Source organism: Palaemon carinicauda, chromosome 21 (assembly GCF_036898095.1).
Source record: "Palaemon carinicauda isolate YSFRI2023 chromosome 21, ASM3689809v2, whole genome shotgun sequence".
NCBI lineage: Eukaryota > Metazoa > Arthropoda > Malacostraca > Decapoda > Palaemonidae > Palaemon > Palaemon carinicauda.
The window spans coordinates 72648388-72655652 of record NC_090745.1 but is presented as its reverse complement, the minus strand read 5'-3'; positions in this window follow the sequence as shown (position 1 = coordinate 72655652).

Here is a 7265-nt window from a genome sequence, read left to right as displayed (position 1 = left end):
CTGTACTGGGTTGCAGACATGGAAGAGAAGCTTGGCCAATTAGTGACAGAATTTGGAAGGGTGTGTGAGAGAAGGAAGTTGAGAGCTAATGTGGGTAAGAGTAAGGTTATGAGATGTACGAGAAGGGAGGGTGGTGCGAGGTTGAATGTCATGTTTGAATGGAGCGTTACTTGAGGAGGTGGATCAGTTTAAATACTTGGGGTCTGTTGTTGCAGCAAATGGTGGAGTGGAAACAAATGTAGGTCAGAGAGTGAATGAAGGATGCAAAGTGTTGGGGGCAGTTAAGGGAGTAGTTAAAAATAGAGGGTTGGGCATGAATGTAAAGAGTTCTGTATGAGAAAGTGATTGTGCCTACTGTGATGTATGGATCGGAGTTGTGGGGAATGAAAGTGATGGAGACACAGAAATTGAATGTGTTTGAGATTAGTGTCTAAGGAGTAAGGCTGGTGTATCTCGAGTAGATAGGGTTAGGAATGAAGCTGTGAGGGTGAGAACGGGTATAAGAAATGAGTTAGCAGCTAGAGTGGATATGAATTTGTTAAGGTGGTTTGGCCATGTTGAGAGAATGGAAAATGGCTGTCTGCTATAGAAGGTGATGAATGCAAGAGTTGATGGGAGAAGTACAAGAGGGAAGGCCAAGGTTTGGGTGGATGGTGGAGTGAAGGAAGCTCTGGGTGATAGGAGGATAGATGTGAGAGAGGCAAGAGAGCGTGCTAGAAATAGGAATGAATGGCGAGCGATTGTGACGCAGTTCCATTAGGCCCTGCTGCTTCCTCCGGTGACTTGGATGACCGCAGAGGTAGCAGCAGTAGGGGGATTCAGTGTTAGAAAGCTTCATATGTGGTGGATAATTGGGGGAGGGTGGGCTGTGGCACCCCTAGCAGTACCAGCGGAACTCGGTTGAGTCCTTTGTTGGGCTGGGAGGAACGTAGAGAGGAAAGGTCCCCTATTCTGTTTCATTAGTTTGATGTCAGTTAACCCCCAAAATTGAGGGGAAGTGCCTTAGTATATATATATATATATATATATATATATATATATATTTGCATAAATATCACAGGGAAACGTGATGCTTAGATGCAGAAGAACCACAGGGAGAATAGAAATACGAAATATAATATTAAGTCTTGACTAGTTTCGTGATACTCCTCCGAAGAAGTACCACGAAACTAGTAAGGACTTAATCTTATATTTTCATATATTTATTTTCCCTGTGTTTCTTCGGGATATATATATATATATATATATATATATATGTATGTATATATATATATATATATATATGTATGTATATATATATATATATATATACATATATATATATATATATATATATAAACAGTGAACCCTCGTTTATCGCGGTAGATAGGTTCCAGACGCGGGCGCGATAGGTGAAAATCCGCGAAGTAGTGACATCATATTTACCTATTTATTTAACATGTATATTCGGACTTTTAAAAACCTTCCATTGTACGTAGTACTGTTAACAAACCACCCTTTAATGTACAGAACACTTAATGCATGTACTACAGCACCCTAAACTAAAACAGGCACAAATATTAAAGGCGATTTTATATCATGCGTTTCCTAAACACCTAAAAAAGCACGATAAAAAATGGCAACCAATGTTTTGTTTACGTTCATCTCTGATCATAATGAAGAAACAAACTCATTTAGTGTACAGTACACATATATGTATAGGTTAGTTTTTGCATCGATTATATTGATTATACAGTACTGTACTGTATGTTGATTTTTTTATTACCAATGTTTTAGTTTACGTATTTTTCTTCGGACTTCCAAATGAAATGTTTTTCTTTATGACGCCGTCTGAAACGACGGCGTGTACGCTCAGTAAACAACCACGCTCAGAACAAACAAGGCATTTAACGCGCATGATGATAGTGATAAATAATGATACAGTACATACAGTATTTACAGTAAAAGCATTTACAAAATATGTTACCTTACAAATATAAATTATACAGTATTGTACGTAGCAAAGCAGGAAAACAATTTACGAGAGAGAGAGAGAGAGAGAGGAGAGAGGAGAGAGAGAGAGAGAGAGAGAGAGATTGTTTTACGTATGTAAATGTAAATTTTAAACAAAAAAAAGATGATAGGTTTACAACATGTAGACTTTTAAAACCTTCCCTTTAACTTAATGCATACAGTACGTACATTACTAAACTATAAAACAGGCAGTTAAGAATATTAAAGTAAAAAATAAAGATTGTTACTGTACTCACCACGAAAGAAGTTGAAGAAAAAACTTGAATGGTGATGGCGATGAATTTGCTGCACAGTAGAAATGATGATGATGAAGTTGATGATGTGTTCTACTGTGCAGCCAATGATAGTATTTTACGTCTCTTCAGACGGAGGTGTCTTTTCCTGGGACACCTCTTCAACTTCTTCCTGGGAAACTTCAATTTCTTCCGAAGGCGTACTAGCAGGAGGAACTGGCTCTTTTTTGCGAGGCTGGAAGAACATTGTGATCGGAAGTTGTTGCCGATGCTTCTTTTTTCGATCCAAGAGCATTTTGTAGGGAGTCATTATGTCATCAACCTTGTTGCAGAATTGCATCGAGCGAACCATATCCTCGTCCCACTCTTGCAACATTTCTTTCAACTCCTTCGCGTGGTTGCAGGCCTTGGCAAGCCGTTCTAATGTTAAGCCCGTTTCTTCGACATTTTCTTGGGTCTCTTCCTGGGTATCACTCTCTTCCTCACTTGCCGATTTCGTCAGGTCTTCGAGGTCTGCGTCAGTAGGAGCTGGGAATGGCAGTCCAACAACTCGTCGACGTCTTCAGTCGTCATGTCGCCAAACCCGTCACATCCAATTTTGGCAGCCAACTGCACAGATTTCCGTATTGCAGAGTGTTGGATTTCCGACGGAGTAAATCCCTTGTCGTCGTAAACAATATCGGGCCACAACTTCTTCCAGCTCGCATTCACGGTTGCAGGTTTCATCTCTTGAAGTGCCTTCTGAATATTCTGCAGGCACGTGGCTATGGTGTACTGCCGCCAGTACGCCTTCAAGTTAAAATCTTCATCCTCGTCATCTTGGGCAGCATCCACACACGCAACGAGGTCCGCCAAGGTATTCTTCGTGTAGAGGGCCTTGAACGCCCTGATAACCCCCCTGGTCCATCGGTTGAATTAATGGACATGGTGTTGGATGGCAGGAACTCAACCTGAATGCCCCTCATGCGACAGGTCAGTTGCGTGTCCACCAGCGTTATCCATAAGGAGAAGGATCTTGAATGGCAAGCCCTTCTCTAAGAGATATTTACTGACTTGCGGGATAAAACACTGGTGGAACCAGTTGGAGGTCAGCATCTTCGTAATCCATGCTTTTTGATTATGCATCCAGTACACGGGAAGGAGATTCTTATTTTTATTTTTCAAAGCGCGAGGATTTTTCGACTTACAAATAAGCCCCCGGGCTTTAACAAAAATCCAGCAGCATTGCCACACATCACGAGGGTCACGCGATCCTTGAATGCCTTAAAGCCAGAGGCTTTGCCTTCCTCTTTGAACAGGAAAGTTCGCGACGGCATTCTCTTCCAAAACAAGCCAGTCTCATCCATATTAAAGACTTGTTCCGGCTTGTATCCACCTTCGGCGATAATATTCTTGAACGTCTGGTTCACGTAAGTTTCAGCAGCGGCAGTGTCAGCAGAAGCAGACTCCCCATGCAGGGAAACGCTTTTTCAGGGCGAAGCGTTTCTGAAACTTCGCGAACCATCCTTTGCTTGCGGAAAAACGTTTCTGAGGCTGGGAATCAGTGGATGTCCCTGGTTGAGGATCATCTGCATCATCATCATCTTCAGCATGGTTGCCGTCGTCGTCTTTAGGTTCCTTTGCAGCAAAATTCTCATATAAACTCAAAGCCTTTGTTTGGATGGTGTTCGTATCCAACGCTATGTTCTTCTTCCGGCAGTCAGCAATCCACACAGCTAAAGCACCTTCCATGCGTACGATCGTTTTATTACGCGTTGTAACGACTCGCTTCGCTGATCTGCTAAAGGTGATTGCAGCCGTCTTTCTAATGTTCGCGTCGTCCTTTTTGATATAGCGAACGGTGGATTCGTTGATGCCAAAATGGCGGCCGGCGGCCCGCGTAACTTCTACCATCTTTTAACATGTCGAGAAGCGTAACCTTCTCAGCTATCGTCATCATCCTTCAGTGGCGTTTAGGCTCACTACCAGCCTTAAGAGAAGCAGAACGCTTGGGAGCCATTACAGTACTGTAACAAAAAGTTCAACTTAAAAAGGTCGCACACAGCACAGATTAAACTTCACAAACTTAAGAACGTCTACTCAGTGATACGCGGGTTAACAGAGAGTGAACGATCCAGCCCCGCGAGAACTTTGATGCTGCGGGTAGAAGATGCGGGCAAAACACCAATCACAGGCTAGATAACAAAACTTGAGTTCTGATTCGTCATCTATCAGCGCTTGAACCAATCACAACCCCGTCTTACAGTACTATGATGCGTTGGTTACCTACTCATAGAAGATGCCCCGCGCATACTGAACGTACGTAGATTAAGTACAATACCGTAATAATAATAAATAATGATAATAATACTGTACAGTAATAATAATAATAATGATGATAATAATAATAACAATAATAATTTTATTAACAACAACAACAATAATAATAATAATAACAATAATAATAATACACACTTTACGTACGCTATTTTACGCCTCTCTCTCTCTCTCTCTCTCTCCTCTCTCTCTCTCTCTCTCTCTCTCTCGTACGCTTATTCGAAATGTGATTTTTGCAACAAAGAATATTATTGGATGCAGTACTGTACTACGTACGTATACATACAAAAAGATTCATGGAAAAGAAGCACATCCATTACAGTACACACCATTCTAATATGGTATGACTGCATCTGATTTGCGTTCCATGTTCGATTTAATTTTACTACGTACTGAATTATCGTATGATCACATTCTCTTTTCGTGTTTTATTTCTTTCTGTGCTGAATTATATATCATATGTAATGCAATGAACAATCAGTAAGAGCAGATATTACTAATTACAGTATTAATGGAATTACAGGTAACAAAATATCGTATTTGGGGGGTCTTCAGATTTCGCGGTATTTTCGAATTTTCCGGAAAATCCGCGATATGTATATATATATGGGTTATGGAAAAACCCCGCGAAGTGGTGAATCCGCGATTGTCGAACCGCGAAGTAGCGAGGGTTCACTGTATACTGTATATATATATATATATATATATGTATATATATATATATATGTATATAAAATAAATGCGTGTGTGCATATATATATATATATATATATATATATATATATATATATATTTATATATATATATATACTGTATATATATATATATAAATATATATATATATATATATATATATGGAATAATATCAACACAACATCGTGTTCAAATAGAAATAAATTTCTACCTCATACCTGGGATCGAACGCTAGCCCCTTCTAATGAAAGGCCAGGTCGAAACCAACCATGTCACGAGAGCCCATAAAAGATATTGGAACCTGACCGCTACCAGCTGTCCGAGGATTTACCTGGCGAGACATCAGTCTCTTACCAGCGAGTTTTACCCAATATCCCGGGCCACCACGTGACACAATTGGTAGTAATTCATTCAAATTACCCCTAATGAGTCAATATGGATTAATATCAACACAACATCGTGTTCAAATAGAAATAAATTTCTACCTCATACCTGGGATCGAACACTAGCCCCTTCTAATGAAAGGCCAGGTCGAAACCAACTGTTTGAGTGGCCACCTCATTCGCTAAGGGAGTAGTTTGTCGGGAAGATGTTTGTATGAAAAGCTGATTAGTACGCTAGTAATATGTAATTAAAGAAATTCTCTACATTTGCATTGTTAAAAATACATTTAAAACAACATTTAAAAAATAAATAAAATAAAAAAACGGATATAAATCATTTTTTCTCTCGGCATCTAATAAAAATATATAAGCCGGAATGTTAAAAAAGAAAAGAGAAAAAAAAAAAAAAATATAATAAAATATATAACAGAATCTATGGGCATCTAATAAAATATATCAGCCCTATATATAAATATATATATATATATATATATATATATATATATATATATATGTACGAAACCGTGGTACGTGTACGTACCAGGAATTCGTGTTTGTGCACTAAAAATTGAGTATCTTCTTTCTGACAAAGGTAACAATTATTCTTTATCAAGTTACCGAATCATATGTAAGTCAGAATTTATTTGTTTTTTGGTACCATGTAATCATTTGCTAGCAATGTACCATATATATGATCTTAGGTTTTTATCTTGCATTTTTCTTTTTGCTTTGGTAATATCTTTTTTGTACATGCATTAGTGTTATTATTTTTTGATGTGCCTATTTTGGACATTCGTCCTCAGTTGATTATGGCTAAAGTGTAAACAAAGAATAATACGTATGTCCAGTCACAGCCTAAAAAACCATGTTTCGGCTTGTTGTTAAAATTTTTGTAAAAAAAAAAAAAAAAAATTGAGATAGCTGGCCGAGTTTACTGTAATGATTAGAATAGTTACATATTACATGTTTAAACAAAGTGACGTAATATGTCATGTTGGTTGGAAGAGCTAACCTGGGATTTGCTGTAGTCATTCAAATTGTAACCGGACGTATAATGCAAACCTATGCAAACCTCGGCAAATTGACATTCTTTTTAAACGTCAACACATTGTCTCATCGTGTGAAAGTTTGTGACGTCACCGGATGCAGGTGTTTTCCGATTCGTCACGTGGGCTAAAGTAAACCAAGCATACGATATCTGTGATATCGATAATTTATTCAGTTCATATCTAAACTTCACCAGAATTGGTCATCTGGACCAACACAGCTTCCTACAGTGATGGACGATGTTTAACTCTGTTGTTTTATAGAATAAAACTTAAACACTATTAAGATGTATTCAGTTAATACATTTAAATACATCTGAAACAACTCATACTCAAAGTGTGTGCTTAATACAGGTAGCACGCCAATCAAGGGGTGGGAGCGATTAAACTCTAAGACAGCGATTAAACTCTAAGACAGCGGTCTGTTAAACTCTAAGAATTAGAGAAATATCTTCAAGACTTCAAAAATAATAGCTGTAAAACCAGAGAAATATCTTCAAGACTTCAAAAATAAAAGCTGTAAAACTGAGAAAGATCTTCAAGAACTCAACATTATCTACAAGAATCTACAATTTTGATTA